This window comes from Monodon monoceros, unplaced genomic scaffold (assembly GCF_005190385.1).
Source record: "Monodon monoceros isolate NGI ecotype Baffin Bay Population unplaced genomic scaffold, NGI_Narwhal_1 Super_Scaffold_15, whole genome shotgun sequence".
NCBI classification, from domain to species: domain Eukaryota; kingdom Metazoa; phylum Chordata; class Mammalia; order Artiodactyla; family Monodontidae; genus Monodon; species Monodon monoceros.
This window is the reverse complement of record NW_021703771.1, coordinates 42,048,813-42,072,958: the sequence shown is the minus strand read 5'-3', so window position 1 is coordinate 42,072,958 and position 24,146 is coordinate 42,048,813. Positions and strand designations below refer to the sequence as shown.

The following is a 24,146-nucleotide window of genomic DNA, read 5'->3' as shown; positions in this document are numbered from 1 at the left end:
TTGCTCTCAGTTCTAATACTCTATAAAGCACACACTGGTAAACGCAGAGGTAACTATTATGTTCCACAACCTACTATTCGAAACTAGAATGATTTCAACTTATAAAATGTCTAGCAGTGGATAATCTAGGTACCATCATAATATAAGGATTTATTCCAATTGGAAGGACCCTGGAGATGGTCAACACAGAAAAAGATGTTGCTGAGGAGAGATGAAGCAGGGTGACAGGAAACACATGCAATTAATTATCAATATAACCTCAAAACTTAATTTCCTTAACTTTTCTCTTGTTTTCAGATTTTCATTCCCCTGTAAGCATTTGAAATCAAGACACTTTTTTCACTAAAATTTAACTTTCATTTTACTGCTATATATGTTAACACAGATGTAAATAGTATGTAAAAAATTTTCCTGTCCATTCAAAGTTTTTAAGTTGTTAAAACACAGTGTTAATAGTGTCTATAACAAACAAACAAAAAACCTGGCTTTCTTTAAACAGAGTAAGTCTCTAATGGGCTCACCGGGATTTTTTTCTACCAAAAGTTGTTAAGATTCCTAAGATTTCTTAAAAATCTACGGGAAATAGGAAACCTGCCAGTTTAAAACAAAACAAACAAACAAAAAAAAAACCCACACAGACACACACACACACATCATTCTCACTTATATCAAATTGTTGAATTTGTATGAAATTTGTTTATACCATATGCCAAGCAATTAAAAATATGAAAAAATGCTTATCTTTTGGTCACAATAGGAAGGAATTTAAAAAACAAATTATTAAAGATTTTTAATTTTTTAAATGCCAGCACTACTAGCAGCTTTTCTTGTATAATATTGCAAATGCTGCAAGGCTGAAACACCTTTTCTTGTCCAGTAAGGTCTTAGCTTCAACAAATATCTTCAATTCCTAAGGTAAAATTTGATGTACCTCCTATTTAAAGATTTTTTTTGGCCAAAAGGAGAGAGCTATATTTAGATTTAAGATGAGATTTGACCAGTTCTGAGCAGTGTCACTGGAATTTGATCCTATTGCCCATTTCTTTACCATTATAAATAGCATCATTCCCTTGGATACTGAGGAATATTCTGTCTTAAAGCACGTGCTAGTAGATATACAAATGCTCTACAGTAGCAGTGACGTCAAATGATAAGAAAACAATGAACAAGACCTTTTGCTTAGAAAGGGTGAGAGGGTGGAGGGGAGAAGGGAGAAATAATATGGAAGTGAAAAGTACAGAGGAAAAGTTTCACCTCCTTAGAAAATGTCTTATCTGTGGATACAATAATTTTCCAACTACAGAACAATTAGTGGCAAATAAGACTGCAGAAAAGACACTACAGGGGGAGAGGGCAGACAGCAGAAGCAAGGAGAACTACAATCCTGCAGCCTGTGGAACAAAAACCACATTCACAGAAAGATAGACAGATGAAAAGTCAGAGGGCTATATACCAGATGAAGGAACAAGATAAAACCCAAGAAAAACAACTAAATGAAGTGGAGATAGGCAACCTTCCAGAAAAAGAACTCAGAATAATGATAGTGAAGATGATCCAGGACCTCGGAAAAAGAATGGAGGCAAAGGTCGAGAAGATGCAAGAAATGTTTAACAAAGACTTAGAAGAATTAAAGAACAAACAAACAGAGATGAACAATAAAATAACTGAAATGAAAACTATACTAGAAGGAATCAATAGCAGAATAACTGAGGCAGAAGAACGGATAAATGACCTGGAAGACAGAATGGTGGAATTCACTGCTGTCAAACAGAATAAAGAAAAAAGAATGAAAAGAAATGAAGACAGCCTAAGAGACCTCTGGGACAACATTAAATGCAACAACATTCGCATTATAGGGATCCCAGAAGGAGAAGAGAGAGAGAAAGGACCATAGAAAATATTTGAAGAGATTATAGTTGAAAACTTCCCTAACATGGGAAAGGAAATAACCGCCCAAGTCCAGGAAGCTCAGAGAGTCCCATACAGGATAAACCCAAGGAGAAACACACTGAGACACATAGTACTCAAATTGGCAAAAATTAAGTACAAAGAAAAATTATTGAAAGCACCAAGGGAAAAACGACGAATAACATACAAGGGAACTCCCATTAGGTTAACAGCTGATTTCTCAGCAGAAACTCTACAAGCCAGAAGGGAGTGGCATGATATACTTAAAGTGATGAAAGGGAAGAACCTACAACCAAAATTACTTTACCGGCAAGGATCTCATTCAGATTCGACGGAGAAATCAAAAGCTTAGAGACAAGCAAACTCTAAGAGAATTCAGCACCACCAAACCAGCACTACAACAAATGCTAAAGGAACTTCTCTAAGTGGGAAACACAAGAGAAGAAAAGGACCTACATAAATAAACCCAAAACAATTAAGAAAATGGTCATAGGAACATACATATCAATAATTACCTTAAACGTGAATGTATTAAATGCTCCAACCAAAAGAAACAGATTTGCTGAATGGATACTAAAACAAGACCCATATATATGCTGTCTACAAGAGACCCACTTCAGACCTAGGGACACATACAGACTGAAAGTGAGGGGATGGAAAAAGATATTCCATGCAAATGGAAATTAAAAGAAAGCTGGAGTAGCATACTCATATCAGATAAAATAGACTTTAAAATAAAGAATGTTACAAGAGACAAGGAAGGACACTACATAATGATCAAGGAATCAATCCAAGAAGAAGATATAACAATTATAAATATATATGCACCCAACATAGGAGCACCTCAATACATAAGGCAACTGCTAACAGCTATAAAAGAAGAAATTGACAGAAACACAATAATAGTGGGGGACTTTAACACCTACTTACACCAATGGACAGATCATCCAAAATGAAAATAAATAAGGAAACAGAAACTTTCAATGACAGAATAGACCAGATAGATTTAATTCACCTTTATAGGACATTCCATCCAAAAACAGCAGATTACACTTTCTTCTCAAGTGCGCACGGAACATTCTCCAGGATAGATCACATCATGGGTCACAGATCAAGCCTCAGTAAATTTAAGAAAATTGAAATCATACCAAGCATCTTTTCTGACCACAATGCTATGAGATTAGAAATGAATTAGAGGGAAAAAAACGTAAAAACCACAAACACATGGAGGCTAAACAATACAGTACTAAATAACCAAGAGATCACTGAAGAAATCAAAGAGGAAATTAAAAATTACCTAGAGACAAATGACAATGAAAACACGATGATCCAAAACCTATGGGATGCAGCAAAAGCAGTTCTAAGAGGGAAGTTTATAGCTATACAAGCCCACCTCAAGAAACAATAAACATCTCAAATAAACAATCTAAACTTACACCTAAAGCAATTAGAGAAAGAAGAACAAACAAAACCCAAAGTTAGCAGAAGGAAAGAAATCATAAAGATCAGAGAAGAAATAAATGAAATAGAAACAAAGAAAACAATAGCAAAGATAAATAAAACTAAAAGCTTCTCTTTAGAGAAGATAAAATTGATAAACCATTAGCCAGATTCATCAAGAAGAAGAGGGAGAGGACTCAAATCAATAAAATTAGAAATGAAAAAGGAGCAGTTACAACAGACACTGGAGAAATACAAAGCATCCTAAGAGACTACTGCAAGCAACTCTATGCCAATAAAATGGACAACCTGGAAGAAATGGACAGATTCTTAGTAAGGTATAACCTTCCAAGACTGAACCGGGAAGAAATAGAAAATATGAACAGACCAATCACAAGTAATGAAATTGAAACTGTGATTAAAAATCTTCCAACAAACAAAAGTCCAGGACCAGATGGCTGCACAGGGGAATTCTATCAAACATTTAGAGAACAGCTAACACCTATCCTCCTCAAACTCTTCCAAAATAGAGTAGAGGGAGGAATGCTCCCAAACTCATTCTGTGAGGCCACCATCACCCTGATACCAAAACCAGACAAAGATGACACAGAAGAAGAAAACTACAGACCAATATCATTAATGAACATAGTTGCAAAATTCCTCAACAAAATACGAGCAAACAAAATCCAACAACATATTAAAAGGATCATACACCATGATCAAGTGGGATTTATCCCAGGGATGCAAGGATTCTTCAATATACGCAAATCAATCAATGTGATACACCATATTAACAAATTGAAGAATAAAAAACATATGATAATCTCAATAGATGCAGGAAAAGCTTTTAACAAAATTCAACACCTATTTATGATAAAACCTCTCCAGAAAGTGGGCACAGAGGGAACCTACCTCAACATAATAAAGACCATATACAACAAACCCACAGCAAACATCATTCTCAATGGTGAAAAACTGAAACCATTTCCTCTAAAATCAGGAACAAGACAAGGATGTCCACTATCACCACTATTATTCAACATATTTTTGGAAGTCCTAGCCACGGCAATCAGAGAAGAAAAAGAAATACAAATTGGAAAAGAAGAAATAAAACTGTCACTGTTTGCAGTTGACATGATACTATACATAGAGTATCCTAAGGATGCCACCAGAAAACTACTAGAGCTAATCAATGAATTTGGTAAAGTTGCAGGATAGAAAATTAATGCACAGAAATCTCTTGCATTCTTATATACTAATGATGAAAAATCTGAAAGAGAAATTAAGGACACACTCCCATTTACCACTGCAACAAAACGAATAAAATACCTAGGAATAAACCTACCCAGGGAGACAAAAGACCTGTATGCCGAGAACTATAGGACACTGATGAAAGAAATTAAAGATGATAGCAACAGATGGAGAGATATACCATGTTCTTGGATTGGAAGAATCAATATTGTGAAAATGACTATACTACCCAAAGCAATCTACAGATTCAATGCAATCCCTATCAAATTACCAATGGCATTTTTTATGGAACTAGAACAAAAAATCTTAAAATTTGTATGGAGACACAAAAGACCCCGAATAGCCAAAGCAGTCTTGAGGGAAAAAAACGGAGCTGGAGGAATCAGACTCCCTGACTTCAGACTATACTACAAAGCTACAGTAATCAAGACAATATGGTAATGGCACAAAAACAGAAACATAGATCAATAGAACAAGATAGAAAGCCCAGAGATAAACCCATGCACCTATGGTCAACTAATCTATGACAAAGGAGGCAAGGATATACAATGTAGAAAAGACAGTCTCTTCAATAAGTGGTGCTGGGAAAACTGGACAGCTACATGTAAAAGAATGAAATTAGAACACTCCCTAACACCATGCACAAAAATAAACTCAAAATGGATTCAAGACCTAAATGTAAGAACAGACACTATAAAACTCTTAGAGGAAAACATAGGAAGAACACTCTTTGACATAAATCACAGCAAGATATTTCTTGATCCACCTCCTAGAGTAATGGAAATAAAAACAAAAATAAACAAATGGGACCTAATGAAACTTCAAAGCTTTTGCACAGCAAAGGAAACCACAAACAAGACGAAAAGACAACCCTCAGAATGGGAGAAAGTATTTGCTAATGAATCAATGGATGAAGGATTAATCTCCAAAATATATAAAGAGTCATACAGCTCAATATTAAGGAAACAAACAACCCAATCCAAAAATGTGCAGAAGAGCTAAATAGACATTTCTCCAAAGAAGACATACAGATGGCCAAGAAGCACATGAAAAGCTGCTCAACATCACTAATTATTAGAGAAATGCAAATCAAAACTGCAGTGAGGTATCACCTCACACCAGTCAGAATGGGCATCATCAGAAAATCTACAAACAACAAATGCTGGAGAGGGTGTGGAGAAAAGGGAACCCTCTTTCACTGTTAGTGGGAGTAAATTGATCTAGGCACTATGGAGTTCAGTATGGAGGTTCCTTAAAAAACTAAGAATAGAATTACCATATGATCCAGCAATCCCACTGCTGGGCATATACCCAGAGAAAACCATAATTCAAAAAGACACATCCACCCCAATGTTCACTGCAGCACTATTTACAATAGGCAGGTCATGGAAGCAAACTAAATGCCCATCGACAGATGAATGGATAAAGATGTTGTGGTACATATATACAATGGAATATTACTCAGCCATAAAAAGGAACGAAACTGAGTCATTTGTTGAGACATGGATGGATTTAGAGACTGTCATACAGAGTGAAGTAAGTCAGAAAGAGAAAAACAAATAGCATATATTAACGCAAGTATGTGGAACCTAGAAAAATGGTACAGATGAACCGGTTTGCAGGGCAGAAGCTGAGACACAGATATAGAGAACAAACGTATGGACACCAAGGAGGGAAAGCCACAGGGCGGTGGGGATGGTGGTGTGCTGAATTGGGCAACTGGGATTGACATGTATGCACTGATGTGTATAAAATCGATGACTAACAAGAACTTGCTGTATAAAAAAATACATAAATTTCAAAAGAAGAAAAGACACTAGAGGGGCAAACAGTGGGAAACAAGGGAAAGAGTCCCATTTTTTACTATGGGTACCATTATTTTTCATTTTTTAACAAGGAAAGTATTTTTAAATAAAACATTTTTTTTTTAATTTTTAAGTTTGAGGGATTAAAATCTCAACCAAGGAAACACAAAGTAAAGGAGAAAGAATACCATGAAGCCTCCCATCTCATGCAGCCCATCCAGAGGTCAGATGTCAGGCTAATTCCAAAAGCAGGACATGACCAGTGGAGGCAGGATTAGACCCAACCTCACTCTTCCTACAACAAAGATTTGAAGGAGGGTTTCTTTTTCTTCCCAAATTTATTGCAAATTCCACAACTGCACAGATAATGAATGAAAGAAAATATAAAAATGAAAGTGCATTATCACTTCTTCTCAGGAATGGAAAACTCAAACAAAACACCTAAGTTAATGCATCAGCATTGAACAGTGAAGTCAATACCAAAAAATCTTTCCTAATGCAATAGTAAAGTATTAGTATAATCAGTGGGATTCAAGTAGTAAGTAATGTGGCAAACAGTTTTAAACAAAATATCATCACTGCCAAAACTATAATTCAAAAAGATTCATGCATCCCGATGTTCGTAGCAGCACTATTCACAATAGCCAAGACATGGAAACAACCCAAATGTCCATCAACAGATGAATGGATAAAGACAATGTGGTACATATACACAATGGAATATTACTCAGCCATAAAAAAGAATGAAATAATGCCATTCGCAGCAACATGGATGGACCTAGAGATTATCATACTAAGTGAAGTAAGTCAGAAAGAGAAAGACAATACCATATGATATCACTTATATGTGGAATCTAAAATCTGATAAAATGAACTTATCTATGAAACAAAAACAGTCTCACAGACATAGAGAACAGACCTGTGGTTGCCAAGGGGTAGTGGGGGTGGGGGAGGGAAGGACTAGGACTTTGGGATTAGCAGATGCAAACTATTATATACAGAATAGATAAACAACAAAGACCTACTGTATAGCACAGGGAACTATATTAAATAGCTTGTGATAAACCATAATGGAAAAAATATTAAAAAGAATGTATGCATGTGTATAACTGAATCACTGCGCTGTACAGCAGAAACTCACACAACACTGTAAATCAACTAAACTTCAATCAAAAACAGTTATCACTCCTTTAATTACAAGTCTTAGCGGAACACTTAAAAATGACATTGATTTTTCCTTTTTGTAATGTACATCATAAACCTCCAAAGTTTTATTACCCATCAATTTTCTCAACCTATGAATGATATTAAAAAAGTACACTTTTTATTGTTAATTTATATATATATAGAACAACCATGCCCATGGAACCACCACTCATAATTTAAAAATATTATTTGTCTGCCACATTTGACACTAATCTTTTTTCTTCACTAAAGGAAATAAAATATTAAAACTCAATTCACCTTTCCCCAGTTTTGTTCCCTACCCTTCCTGTCCCCAGAAAACTATTACCCAGAATTCATTATACATATATATATTTATATATATTTATAAATATATTTACATATATTTATATATGTATAACTCAAAGCATTTTAAAAAAAATCATGCTACACATATATACATCTAAATGTAATTTTGGGGGTTTTTTACTTAGTGCATTGCTAAATATTTTTGTGCAAGTTGGATTTTTATTAAATATTATTTTTCATCTAACCTATCCATATTGGTACATAGACCTAGTTTATCCATTTCAATTGCAGCAGAATATTCAAATTTTATTTTTGATGTACTTCTTAAAGAATTTCACTACTTTAATAGAGTTTTCATATAATGGCTTTTTCTTCTGCTTCCCTGTTTCCCTCCCTTTCTGGCCTTTCTGACCCAACACACACACACACACACACACACACACACACACACACACACTCAGAATTTTTATTTTAGGGCTCTTAAACCCCAGATTCTGTTGGACAATGTTCTCGTATCAGGTTCCCTGGCTCTAAGTGTACAAAAGGCTGAGATGTAGAGTGTGGACAGGAAATACCTGAACTTTTGTCTGGACCCCCTTGGGTACAGTAATTATATATCGCTCAGAACCTGTTTGCAACTGAGTGTGAACATGTGAAAATTTAGTGACTATGTTTGGAATGTCACGTTAATTTTCCCAAATGGTTAAGTGGCACTTAAGGAACAAAAACTAGGGTAGGATAGGGTGTTATAGATCACTGACTTAACAGGGTGCTTCCATTGACAATGCTTTTCAGCTTTGTAATTTGGAAAGGGAAGTGAAAAGGAAGGGTGAGCTCATCAGCTCACTCAGAAAACTAAACTCTCTCATAAAGGTTTGCTCTTGGGATTGCTTTGGATGAAAGAATGCTGCAGCCTCCCTGTCCCCAGTTCCCATTTCTTCCAATTCTGGATTTAATTAGTATTACATTCTTTTCCTACACACACACACACACACACACACACACACACACACACACACACACACACACACAGTATCTCCAAGGTCAAACTATAAACCTGAATATTCAAAATAATTTAACTATATTTTTATGAGTAAGATTATATTTGTCCCACATATTGTGACAAATCTTACTTCCACCTCCTTTATGTTTCAGAATTGAATGTCAATCGATTAAAATAATTAAGTGCCTCAGAAAAGAGCAGCTCAAGCTAATTTTCATCTCCTCCCCTTAAAAATATCATATATTACTTTATAACTATCCACAGGCTACCGATTACATTTATGGAACTTTATATATACAGTGATTCTGTATTGTACAATTAATGTGAACAACACTGTGCTATGGATGCTATAAAATAAAATAAAAACAACAACAAATGCAAAAATGATCCTTTTCCTCAGGGAGTTTACATTCTAATAAGTGGAATGACACAGTCAGAAATAAGTAGCATTGACTATTAATATATTTTAATAGGGAAGAAGGGAAAATTTTACCCATTAAGAAAGAAATGTGGCTGGAAGCCCAGGAAGAGTTTTGTCAACTATACTCATCAGGAAGCAAGGCACCATGGAACAGTACAGGACTGGAGACTGGGAATTCTAAAACGTTTGTCTCCACCCTGGCCCTACTCTTACTGACTTAGCATCATGCCTGACACACAGTAGGTGCCAATGAAAATTTGTTGACTTACTGTGTGGACTTGAGAGCAACACAGTTTCTCACAGTCTTTGTTCCTCTCCCAAAAATGGGGATAGGAGATAATTCATAAAGGTCTCATGAGGATCAAATAAAATAATATATATGAAAACATATATAGTAAGCTTAAAGGCACTAGAAGTATATTGCTTACCATTCTTTGGGGAATTTTAAAGTGAGTCGCAGAATTTTTAAACCCTGTGCATCACAGTATGAAGGTAACATTTCTGTGAAGAGTCCAGGGTTGGGAAAGGGAAAGAGAAACTTAGCTCACTGTTATCCTCTTCCTTTGGCCTCAGCCACCCCCCAGCCCACCTTCCCTCCTTCCCCTGGTCAAGAGGTGGCTGACCTTCCAAACTTGTGATTTCCTTTCCCATGGGTGAGTGGAACTTTTCCCAGAAGAATGTTAAACACAAACTACCTCCACACCTAAACCGACCCCACATTGAAGCCAATCAGTATCTCCTCTATAAGCCCCAGCATATAACAGTCTTAGAGAGGAAGATTTAACAACTGGGTTTGTAAAGCTGTGGCGTTATCTGTGATTTTAAATTCCCATTCTAGGCCAAACTGCTTGCTAGAAACAATGGAAGAGCTGTGTGTATACTACCTGCAATTTCCATGTTCTGTGGTGGCCTGAGGAAAGATGCCCGGGTCTGGAAATAAAACACAGCACAGTGTAACCACAGTGATCAAGAGGTAATGAGGAACCTGCTCTCACAGGTTAGACGTCTAAATCACACCCTTGGAGATAACATTTATTATCTGAAAATAGGAACCTTCTGAGCATTGTGACATTGACCAAACCTTCTGTACAATTCCTCAAAACAGGCATTGTGTGAATACAGTATGTCAGGGGATTGTATTTCATGTGCTAATCTCTTCATGACACTCTCCTTCTACAGCATTTCAGTGATGGTGTAAAGAAAAAAAATATGAGTCAACCAAAAAGGGAGATGACTAGGATTATCCCAAAAGAAAAAGGGACAGAGGGAAAGGAGGAGAAAGGAAGAAAGGGAGAAAAGAGGGAGGTGGGAGGGAAGGAAGAAAGGAAGGAAATGGAAATAGGATGGTCCCTAGTGGAGGAGGTAAAACAGATTAGGCAAAACATAGGACAATGTATGGTGCTCAATCTACCTTGGCATATTTGAGAGAGACTATTTTATTAGGGTATTTTACTATTGACAGACTTCCTATTAAAATGCAAATTGTGTACATATTAGTAGTAACCCTCCACATATAAATCAAATTGGTTCTAAGTACATGCCATTCTTCTCAAAGATGCCAATAAAATGTTGGGATTACAGCAAAAATAAAAGAACAGTAAGGTCCTATAAATTTCCATGAGTTGTATGATTCATTCCTTATCAATCTAACTAGTTAGAATCTTTTCAATCTTTTGTTTAAATTTCTTCTTCCTCATATGTAAACACATCTAATACATTTATAATTATGACATTCTGCATAGTGTCCAACACACAGTATTTGTTCCCTTCCCCTTTTCCTCATAACTTTCTTTTTTTTCTATGGTATCTGCCTAAACTGGTGTGTATGTGGTGCCATCAAACAAGGTGGCATGAGTAAGAAGAAGTGACTGTGAAGAATAAATAGAGGTGATTTCAAAAATAGAAAAGTTCTTGGGTAGGTAGTTTTCAAAAAGGGTAAACTGACTTTCCGATGATATATAAGTTGTTTCCCTCAAAGTATTTTCCTTCTTTTACCCCTCATGTGTCCCCATTTCTTTGCAATCTTTCTCTCTCTGTTCTCCTTTGCTTTCAGATGACTTTTTGTCTTTCTCTACTACTTTTTTTCTGTTTTCCTCTCAACACTGGAGGCTACTGCTTTAAGGGTGTTTCCTCTCTTCTTTCCCACGGGATTTTTCGTGGGAGTCAATTTGTGGGTGAACCTCAGTATGTCGAGATGCAAGCGGATGAATATATTGCCAGATTCTCACCACAATGCAGTTTTTTTAAAAAACGTTAAGAGACTGTATTTACAGATGCTTCATAGAGAAAACCTTCAGAAGCCCCCAGGTTTTGGAGTGGATCTCTAAATGCGTACCAATGTATCAGGTGCAGCGCGGTGCAGTTTTCTTCAGCCACATCCCTCACGCCCCACTTAAGGAGGTTGCCATTCATTGGCTCCTCTGTGGTTCAGGTTTTTACAAGTAGAGCCAAGTCCTCAGGCATCTACTCTTCTTTATCATCCTTTCCCCCAGGCCGGACAGCGCCACACCGGAACAACCCTGAACCAGCAGCGCACATGCGGTTGGCAGCGGCGACAGAAGGTCTGTGCAAGTTTAGCGGACGAGCAACCTGAAAATTCATCCTGCCCGCAGGCCACCGGACAGGCCACAGCCAATCCAGAGCTAAAGCGGGTTGTTCCAAAAAAAAGGAGTTCTGAATCCACATCTTACAGGGAATCACTCTAAGCAGATGGCATTTTTCTATAGAACAATAAATACACTGTTTGGGGTTTTCATTCCTAACCGGAGTCAGACTTCAAATGAATCATAAACATGACCAGCAATGTCTTTAAAGTGAAGGTACAGTAACTGTAAACTACTGGAAAAGCTAGTGAAATTCCAAGTCCTAAGAAATAGATTTTAAATGTATAATTTACATGGATGATTATGTTATAAATCCCTGTTATAAAGTGTCTCTCCAAAGACAGAAGACTCTCCTTAATTTAGTTTAAACCTAATGTTCTAGGTAGAAAAAATACAGGCCAGGGGCTTCCCTGGTGGTGCAGTGGTTAAGAATCCACCTGCCAATGCAGGGGACAGCGGTTCAAGCCCTGGTAGGGGAAGATCCCACATGCCACGGAGCAGCTAAACCTGTGCGCCAAAACTTCTGAGCCTGCGCTCTAGAGCCCGCGAGCCACAGCTGCTGAAGCCCGCGCGCGTAGAGCCCGTGCTCCGCAACAAGAGGAGCCACCGTAATAATGAGAAGCCCACGCACTGCAACGAAGAGTAGCCCCCACTCACCGCAACTGGAGAAAGTCCACATGCAACAACGAAGACCCAAAAGCAGCCAAAAATAAATAAATAAAATAAAATAAAAATAAAATTTCATCATATTACTAACATAAGTTCAGCATAAACCCTCTTGTAAGTAGGTGTTAAGCTGAATGTAAAAGAGAAATTCTGAAGGATTTTTCTGCAAGCATGTCTCAAGTATCTGCCCTCAAAGCTCTCTTTTAAAAGAAAATTAGCAAATAGGCTATTGAGTTTCACAAGTATCTTCACACAAATAGTTCCTCCCCACTGGCCACAACCGCGTGTCTCAGACTTTGGAACAAAACTTCGAAAAACATCCTTTATTTTTCAAACTGTAGTTTTGCTTTTGGAGATGCAACATTGCCTTGAGGAAAGTATTGGGTTGGCCAAAATGTTCAGTCAGGTTTTTCCATAAGATGTTACAGAAAAACCAAAACAAACTTTTTGGCTAACCCAATAATTTGGATTGGAATCCTATTTTATTTGAATCTTGGTTTCACTAATTATTGGTCTTAAGCTAGAGCAGGTCCTGTGAGCCTCTGAGCCTGTTTACATACCTGTGAAATCATAATACAATAACACTGGCCCACCCACCTCACAAAGGATGTTTAAAGCACCCACTATAATAATATATAAGAAAATAATTTGCAAACTTCGGTTATGATCCTTGTGGATATTTCACATATCACCCAAATACTGTCCTGATAGTGTTTCATAACAATTTTCACTCATAGTGGTTTTTTTTTTAAAATTTTTCCTAGCTACAGGATAACTCTATTAAGAACAAAGACTAGATTGTGTGAGAAATTCATGTATGTTGCTATAAGGATCAAACTGTGACTGTCTCCTTAGTGAGGAGGTACGTAAATGTTCTACAACAAGGGATGAACTGGAGATTTTCAACAATAAGTTCCTGCCTTTATTAAGGCAATTCTTGCCAAAAGAATCTTCCATCAGGGCAGCTCTGGGTGCCAGCAGCTCCAGGGTGGTTGTTCTTAAAGGATTAACTCCTAGCAAAGACCTTCTATGTAATTCTCATTTGCTCCCCAGAGGTCCAAACACCTTCTCTTAAGAGTGACTCTGGTCAGCTCTCTGAAGGACCTCCAACCTTTCTTGTCAATTCCTAGTCCAGTGTCACTGTCTCAGTACCATCTGTCCAACAAGTATTTATTAAGTTCCCACAATTTGCCCAACACTGTGTTTAATGCTAGGGATAAAAGAATGCAAAGCAATATGAGAAACTTATAGGCTAATGTTAGCTACAGACTCACCTCCAGAGACAGATATGCCTAGCTGACATTCAGGTGACTGCCAACTCATAAGGATCCCAGCTAAAACCAGAACTAGAAGATTATGAGCTAAATAAATGTATATATTTTTAACTCACTAAGTTTTGGGGTGATTAGTTAAATGGCAAAATCTGATAAAATAATGATAAAATAAGGATGAAATAAATACTGTTCATAAGAAACTATGCTAATTATATTGTTGATGGTGATAGAAATAGCCACTACTATGGAGCAAATACAGGGCATCACAAATGGCACATTTAACCAGAGATGTTTAGGTTTTACAGCAATGCCTTTTTAGCTCTTTCAGCTCAGGCTGTCATAACAAAATACCATAGACAGGGTGGCTTAAACAACAGAAATTAATTTTCTCACAGTTCTGGAGTCTGGAAAGTCCAAGATCAAGGTGGCAGCTGATTCAGTTTCTGGTGAGAGCTCTCTTCCTGGCTTGCAGAGGGTTATCTCTTCATTGTGTCCTCACATGGCGGAATGAACTCTAGTGTCTCTTACTCTTCTTTGTAAGGACACTAGCCCTACTGGGTTACGGGCCCACCCATATGACTTCATTTATTCTTTATCACCTCCTCACAGGTCTTATCTCCAAATACAGTTACATTGGGGGTTCGGGCTTCAACATATGAATATGGGGGAAACATAAATGTTCAGTCCATAACAGCTCAAAAAGCACTATTATTGTTGAAATTCCTATAGAAAAATTCACTTTGTTATTGCAAGATCGAAACTTTCTAGTCCTTAACTCCTTTTTCCCTGTTAAACAATTACTTTTAACAAGAAAATTTCTTAGGAATGCAACTTTTGCAATATTAAGCTGAACATATAAAACTAATTCTCTCTAAAATTTTTGCTATAGAACCCAATATTTTATGAAGAAAAAGCATTATACTTGAAGAAATAACTTGAGCTTTAGTAGCTTTTTAGAAGTGAAGGTAGTCTTTAAAACAAGTAAATCAGGGACTTCCCTGGTGGCGCAGTAGTTAAGAATCTGTCTGCCAATGGAAGGGATACTGGTTTGAGTCCTGGTCTGGGATGATCCCACATGCTGTGGAGCAACTAAGCCCGTGCACCACAACTACAAAGCCAGTGCCACAACTACTGAATTCTGCATGCCTAGAACCCATGCTCCACAACAAGAGAAGCCACTGCAGTGAGAAGCCTGCGGACCACAACGAAGAGTAGCCCCCACTCACCGCAACTAGAGAAAGCCCATGCACAGCGATGAAGACCCAACGCAGCCAAAATAAATAAATAAATTTATTTTTAAAATAATAAAAATAAAACAAGTAAGTCATATTTGATGTTTTACTCCTTAGAAAAACAATCCTCCAAGGTCCACAAACTTATCTTATTTGGCATTTTTATTATTTCCCTTTCTTCTCATATATTTTTATTTTTACATTTTAGAAATAAAATGTCAACTTGTGATATTATTTGAATAACAAAATAGAAACAGTTATATTAAGTAAATGGCAAAGAATGTTTAAAGCCTGTTAGATATTTGTTTATGCTTAGTGCAATAAGGCAGACAGAGAAAGACAAATAATGTATATCACTTATACATGGAATCTAAAACATACAACAAACTAGTGAATATAACAAAAAAGAAGCAGACTCACAGATATAGAGAACAAACTTGTGGTTACCAGTGGGGAGAGGGAAGCGGGGAGGGGCAAAATAGGTGTAGGGGATTAAGAGGTACAAACTACTATGTATAAAATAAATAAGCTACAAGGATGCATTGTACAGCACAGGGAATATAGCCAATATTTTATAATAACTATAATTGGAATATAACCTTTAAAAATTGTGAATCACTATGTTTTACACCTGAAATTTATATAATATTGTAAATCAACTGTACCTCAATTTAAAAAAAGAAAAGTCTATTAGGTATTTGAATACTATAAGTTTACCACAATGCATATAAAAAGACATTTTTGCAAATTTTGTATTTCTCATGGCACCATGCTACAAAAGTATCACTGCTATACTGTTTCACATTTGAAGTGTTTTGTATTTTATTAAGCAAAGAAGGCTAACGTATACAACATAGTGGCTACATCTTAAAACATAAAAGAATGGCCTATTCAATTCAATAAGTATTGTTGGTTGTCTACTATTATATTATTTCCTTTTTTTATACACCAACATGAAGTCAACAGATATAGATTATACCCTACCCTGATATCATGAAGATATTTTCCTGTGTTGATAATTTTGCCTTTCACTTTCAGGTCTTTAATCAACCCAGGGTTCATTTTATGTATGATATAAAGTAGGATTTTTATTTGTTGTTCATATGAATACAGGTGTCCTGAATAGAATTTATGAAAAAGATTGTCCATCCTCCACTAACCTTCCATGTCATCCCTGTCATACATATATCTATATGTGTGCGCATCTGCTCTTGGGCTCTCCATTTTATTTCATTAGCTGGTCTATATCTATATCCATGCCACATTATCTTAATTAATATAGCTTTATAATGTCTTTTTTTAAATCTAATTTCCCCTCTTCCTACCCCCCACAACTCTGGTAATTACAAATCTTATTTCTTTTTCTATGAGTTTGTTTGCTTGTTTGTTTGTCTGCTGAAGTGTAATTGACCTACAACACTAAGTTAGGTCCTGGTGCATAACACAGTGTTTCCATATTTCTATACATGTGTATCTAGGCAATAAGTCTTAATATACAGTAGAGCAATTCTTTGCAAGACTGTATTTATATGCAGTCTCTTGAATTTACATATGCATTTTTTATCAGCTTGTCAATTGTTATGGAAAAAACATGCTATGATTTTGACTAGGATTGCACTAAATCTATAAATCATTTGGAGATAAAATAAATTAACATAATTTATCTTTTCATTTATTTAGGTATTGTTTAATATCTTTCAATTATTTTTTAAATCTCCTCATAGAGTTCTTGAACATGTTCTGTTAGATATGTTTTTATATAATTTGTATGCTTGGTGCTATTATAAATGGTATCTTTAACTTTTTTTGTCTGTATTCTTACTATTTATTACTCTTCTATAGGGACGTAATTATTTTACTGTACAGACTTTCATTTAGCAACTTTGCCTTCCTCTTTTATTAATTCGAGTAATTTATTTGTAGGCACTTTGGGTTATTCCTTGTACAATTATATGATTTGCAAATAAGTTTTCACATTTTTGTTCTTTTCTATCCTTAAACACATTTCTTTTTCTTGTCATACCACACTGTCTAGAAACACTGGTAAAATATTGAACAAAAAAGGTAGTCCTTAGAATCTTGGTCTTTTCCCAAACTCAGAGATCGAGGCTTCAGTTTGTTCTCACTGTATATAAAGTTTACTGTTGATTTTAAGTCAGATTAAGAAAGTTGCCTTCTGTTTCTAAGCTGCCAAGAACATCAACATCAGTGAATATTATACTTTATTGAGTGCTTTTTCTGCAACTCTTGAGGTAATTTTATGGTCTCCTTTAATCTTGTATTATGGCAAATTATATTAATATACTTTTTAATATTAATACAAACTTATCTTCCTGAAATAAACTCAACTTTGTCATGGTGGATTATACCATTATGCCTTATAAATGTTCTAAATTCTTTTTGTAAGTATATTATTTATGATTTTTGCATCCTTGCCTCATAAATAAAATTTGCTCATGTCTTTGTTACCTTACTATCTTTGTTGCATTTTGGTATTGAAATTACACTAGCTTCATAAATAAATTTTTAGTGCCCTGGAAGAGTATGATTAAGCTTGAAATGATTTGTTCCATGAACACTAGTTTGAACACATCGATAGAGAGAATGTGTGCTTGGAATTTTCTTAGAGGGAATATCTTTGGCTACTGATGCAATTTTTTAGTAATTATAGCACAATCCAGATCTTCCAATTGTTTTTTAGGTAAATTTGCTAATACATATATATATATATATTTTATAGAAAGTTATCAATTTAGTTAATATTTTAAGTCAATTAAAGCATAAGGTTAAAGCATAAAGTTTTCATAAAACTGTCATAAATGTTAAAATTCCTGGAAATACCCAAATAAGTTATAAACTCATGTCCAGACAAAAAATCTGCACATGAATGTTTACAGCAGCTTTGTTCATAATTGCCGAGACTTAGAAGCAACCAAATGTCCTTCAATAGATGAATGGATAAGTAAATCATGGCACATCTGTATGATGGGATATTATTTAGCAATAAAAGTAAATGAGCTATCAAGCCATGAGAAGATGTGGAGGAACCTTAAATGCATATTGTTAAGTGAAAGAATTCAATTTGAAAAGTCTACATACTGTATGATTCCACCTCTGTGACATTCTGGAAAAGGTGAAACTATGGAGACAGCATAAAGAGCAGTGGTTGCCAGGGGTCTGGAGAAGGGAAGATGGGATGACTAAGTGGAGCGCAGAGGGTTTTTCAGGGCAGTGAAACTATTCTGAAATATACTATGACAGTGAATAGGTGTCATTACATGTTTGCCAAAACCCATAATATATCAATACAACACAAGGCATGAACCCTGATGTAAACTATAAACTCTGGTTGTTAATAATGAGTGAATAAAGGCTAATCAGTGATAACAAATGTTCCACACCAATGCAAAATGTTAATAATAAGGGAAACTATGTTCAGGGAGGAAGGGGTATCTGGGAATTCTCTGTATGTTCTGTTCAATCTTCTGTAAATCTAAAACTGAATTTTAAAATGTCCATTAAATAAGTTAATTAATAAATAAGCGTTACATTCATTTACTTTTTCCCATATGATGTTTCCTAGTTTCCTTTAGAATTGTATTAATCTTTGAACATATGTTTCCATTACTATATTACATTTTTATAAGGATGGAATCCAAAGCTAAGTCCTGGATCCAGTTTCCTCTTTTACAAACTCTTTCTGTATAATTAAAACACCACATTTTTTCCCTAATTGACTCATTTTTATGAATATGTTACTTTGATAGACAGTTTTGAGAAACGTTCTCAAAACTGTAGGTTTCCTTTCTGAATAACATTTTTTTAAAAAATTAAAGTTTCATTATTGTTGGCAAACTGTGACATTTTTTAAGGTCAATAACATTTGTTAAGCACCAGCTACACCAACTAAGATAATTCTTAGCTTACCTTAGTGCACATTTGCCTGAAATGGTCAATTTAATAAATTTATTTATTTATATTAACATAGCGGTCACATAAATCCTTCAGAGCAGATATTCCACAACTTTAGATAAGTTCCATAACTCTGATGGATTGATGATATTTTTCCAATGAGCATGGGAAACAGAAAGAACCAATTCAAGCAATTAAACAAAGACATATGGCTCAGGACATATTGAATGTCCAATGCTCTCTTTCCTATTGAATGCAGCCCATCTGCACAAAGATGAAAGTAATGCATGTGGCCCTCTAATTACCTGAGAGAATCTGGTTATGTTTTATTTGAGATGTTTAGTTAATATGATTTTCCTAAACTTCAGAATTTAATCCACTTTTTTCCTTTGGCAGCTATTTTTCCCTCAAATTACAGATGATCTACAAAGTTAAAGGAAGTCATAAGTTTGATTCTTCTGCATTGACTTAAGCAGCAAGTTTGAAATATCAGGATTATTTTATGAGATTCTCTACAACTAAGCAGAAAATTTATTTGCTACTATTAGTTATCTTTTTTTAAAATATTTGATTAGAACGAACATTCTTTTGTTTATTCTTTCTTTTGTTTCTTTGATTTGGAGGAACTATATGAATGAAGGACAGAGGAAAAATAAACTATCGTAATACATAAAGTTTGAGGTTTAGTTTATAATTCCAAGCTCTTTTATTTCGGATAAACTTGAAACTAATTGAACTATTTCTACTTCAAACTCCTAAATATCAGGAACTATGATACTAACATTAAGAATGAAGAAAATAAAGAGTCTTTTTTCCATCCTCTGGGCATGTGGTTATGTGTTGGACTTCATTGTATTTTCTTAGTCTAAGTCTCAGGCACAGAATTTCTTTCTAAGTCTCAGGCACAGAATTTCTACTATATAGCTATTTGCTAACAAAATCAGTTAGTGGGCTTCCCTGGTGGCGCAGTGGTTGAGAGTCCGCCTGCCGATGCAAGGGACATGGGTTCGTGCCCCGGTCCGGGAAGATCCCACATGCCGCGGAGCGGCTGGGCCCGTAAGCCATGGCCGCTGAGCCTGCACATCTGGAGCTTGTGCTCCGCAATGGGAGAGGCCACAACAGTGAGAGGCCCGCGTACCACAAAAAAAAAAAAAAATCAGTTAGTGATCAAAGTCTAGAGCAGGAATTTTTTAGCTTTCTTGAATAAAGAAATGAATCATATTTCAATACTTATTTTTGTAAATGTCCTCTCAAAGGCGAAACTCACTAAAAATCAAATTTCTACACTAGGTTAGTTGCTTAGAAATCAGCTGTGGAATCACTGTGATTGAATCAGTCAGATCCAATCAGCAGAAGAACCCAGACCAAGTAGTCCAATAGAGGTTATTAATAGAGACCACTAGTTACAAAGGAATAGGAGGAGCTAAAGACACTGAGGGAATGGTGAGGATACTCAGAGTTCAGTGTCAGCACACAGAGATTAGTATCAGCCGAAAGTTCTTCTAGAGCTGAAGAGATAAAGGAGGTGATGCTACCAAAGGCCTGAATACAGAGCATCCAGACAGAAGCTGAACCCACAGAGGAGCAGTCACTCAGAGACCTGCCCAGTGGAAACTGTGACCACAGAGAGGTCTGCCAGAAAGAGATGAAATAATGGAGACTCAGATTATGCTAGAAATGCAGCCCAAAGCCAAGGGAGATGGCAAAGAAGTAACCTAGCTTCTCTCCCTTAGTCCTCCAAGTTCCCATTTTTGTCTCCCATTAGCCATATCTTTTCAGAAAACAAATGGCAAAGGGGGTGTGGAAAATCAAGTTCGTAGAGATCAGTACTTTGAGACACTGAGTAGGAGTAGCAAATGGATCCTTTCTCAAAGTGAAGTAGTCATGATTTGGTGGAATTTGGCAAAATATGCAGAAGCTTGGACTAGGAAAGAAGGAAGAAATGTAGGATTGGAAATTCCCATAATAACTCTAAGAGTGACATTGTAACAGACAGGAATATTCACATTATTAGTGTTTATATTAAGCTTTATAGCAAAGAACAAAGGTTTCAAAAATGTTTTAAAAATATCTATGAGCTCTTGAATAAGTAATAAATCTTGCTTATGAAATTGTTGCCAAATTTCTTGTAATAGCAACCATTTGTTGAATGCTTATTATGTGCCAGGCATGGTGCTATACATGCATTTTCTTATTTAATCCTCACAATAACTCTATGAAGTAGATATGATTATCTACCTTCACTTTGTAGATAAAGGGACAAAGACTAAAAGAGGTTAAACAATTGTCTGAGTTTACAATGGTAGTAAGTGGGAGAGTTCCTATTCAAACCCAATTTTCCCAATCTCCAAGCTGTCATGATCACCATGCAGTTCTGCCCCAATCAGTGCTGGCCAAATGAAGCTTCATTATGTTACTCATAATCACCTTTCTGGAGCAGATGGCTCTCTCCCACTTCCACAAGGCTGGCTCACAATAATGATGGTTAAAATTAAACAGGTGTTTTATATCCAACCCACACACAGAAGATGAAATCATTCTTACTTATATGACCAATGATTTGTTTAAAAGCTGTATGTACATTTTCTATCATCTCTGCACAGATGCAGGAAGGAAGCACCCATCTACTGGCAGTGATAACAAGCCTTCTCCTCACCCAAAGCAGCCTTGCAGACCTCCCCAGACTCCAGGCCCTTGCTGGTTTTGCCTTGCCAGCCCTGAAGTAGAAAGCATCTGGTGGTCAACACTGGCACGCATTGCTACCTTGCCCTGGCCAAAGGAGGCTTATCTGATGACTGTGTCCTCATTCTGCCCATTGGACACTACCATTCAGTGGAAGAGCTTTGGCAGAGGTGGTGGCAGAGGTGAAGTATAATGCTACACTGGGGCAGTTTGTTAAGAGTCGAGGGAAACGGTGTGTTCTATTTGAGAGAGATCGTTGCCAAAGCTACTCAAAACCCATCAACCCCCATCTTTAGCAGGAGTGTCCTTGCTCAAAACCTGCCAACTCCCCACCTTTAGCAGGAGTGAACATAAATCTTTAAGTTAAAGGATCCAGAGATAAGAAAAGAAGCTACACACACACACACAAAAAAAACAGAAGGAACCAGCTGGGACCAAGATGGCAATGAATCTGACCTCCAACAGACCCTGAATCTCATTATACATTGATTTTACTATATCAGCATATTAAATGACACACCTACCAGTAGCCATGACCAGACATTAAGGACCAAAAAAGGATAAAAATGGGGTGGTATCCCACTCCCTCAAAATAGCCCTGTCCCTTCCCCGGCAGACTAATGCATTTGCCTCCCCATCATTAGCCTCACTCCTCCTCCCTTTGTCTTTACTCTAAAATTAAATCCCTCTCGCCAGGTGGGTGAGAAGTTGATCTGTGAACTGCTTCTCCATTCTTTGGCCACTGAATAAAGCTTGTGCTGTGTCCATCTCACCTTCGGTTTTGTTATTCACGTACTTTAACCTGAACAGAAAAAGAACCTTCCCCTTCCAAAGCAGAGAGCCTTGGCCAGGCTTGGGCCTAAGCAGGGTCCATATGCCTTAATTCGGTAACAAGATAATAAGAGACATCACCTCCAGCACCAGGTCGTTCTTGTGCCATCAGCCAGGACACCACTGATGACATTAGAAATGCCTTCATTCCCCGGGCACAGGAACGACAGATAGTGCTCTCGGACACCCCAGCACTCTGCCGTGAAGCAGATGGCAGAGCCAGGAGCAGCAGCATATTTTTATGTTGTATTTGACTCGGGAGAGAAGCTTTTCCACAGAATTAAAGGAATTTTCCTTTGCAGTTTGGGAGAGAGGTCATGGCCAGTAAAGCCATCCTTAATATTCCTGACAAGTCTGACTGAAGGCAGTGTCGGAGCTGCAAGGAAGAGGAAGAGAGCCTGACTCACCAGGCTTCTTTCTGGATGACTAAGCAGAGGGAGAGGGGCTTTATAAACTTCACAGGAAGTACCAGCAGCCTGTTTTTAAAGAAACTACAGTCTCCCATGGGGACTGCGGCCCTGCTACTTTTTCGTGCATTCCCGTGGAACCTACCTGCAGCAAAAGGCCTGAGATTGAATGGTTTTCAGAAAAAGTCACATTCTCGGATAAAAATCCAATATGTTGAAAGCATGTCTGTCACCCAGCTCCAAGTACAGCTTGTATTTATCAACATTTTCAAAAATGTTTAAAGTATCAAAATCCAAATGCTTTTCCATGAAAAAAAATATGTGTGATGGGTAGGAGCAACACAAATTCCGATATTTTTACTTTACACTAAATTAGGCAGGTATTTGGTTGGATATTTAAGCTTAAAGAGCTTGATTAATACTTATCAACTTCTGATACACTATATAGGGTGTATGTGGTGTGTGTGTGTGTGTGTGGTATGTGTGTGTGTTTAGAAGGAAAGTGTGCAGTGTACTATACCAGAACTCTCTCAAAATTGGATAAGCCAATGGCATTTAAGAATCTTATTTTTAATGAGTATTAGTATTCAGAATAATAGAATATATGCTATATAGTAATGAAATTTAATCCTTATATATATGTATATAATGCTACCCAGGTTACACTGGACATGTTTCTCAAAGAAATGTACTTCGAAAAAAAGTAGTAAAGAGAAGAGTATCATTCTTCAGTTTCACCCATTGAGTATCATAAAAATATATTTTCCATCTCTGGGGCCAGCATGGCATTGGGTAAAGGAATTCAGGTGTCCCACCCGTCTCCTCCTTTTCCCTATAACCTTGGACATCTCACTTAGCCTTTCTTGTTCACAGTCATTTCTCCAAAGTGTGAGGCAATTACTTCCTCAAAATACATTCGAGGTAGGAAAATGTAAAACGAGATGGTTGATGTTAATACACTTTGCAAATTATAAAATGCTATACAAATTTTTAAGTTACAACAAAAATTCTTCTGAGTTCTTATGTGCTGGTTTAGATATACAGACACATCTATTATAAATTATTTCAAGCATGTGTCGCGCGTGCGCGCACGCGCGCGCGCACACACACACACACCTAGAGGCCTGAGAACCAAGTGTCATGCCAAGTATGTGATGCACGCTTTTATATGTTAGGATGCATGGATTATAAGAGGTATGATAGCATACCTTGCCCCGGCCCCTTTCCTCCTGCTGGTC

At 36.7% G+C, this 24,146-nt stretch overlaps 1 pseudogene; it reads left to right on the top strand.

The window, feature by feature from the left end:
• The first annotated feature begins 10,221 nt into the window (after window positions 1–10,221).
• Window positions 10,222–23,190, top strand: LOC114895891 (annotated as a pseudogene).
• Window positions 23,191–24,146: the final 956 nt, after the last annotated feature.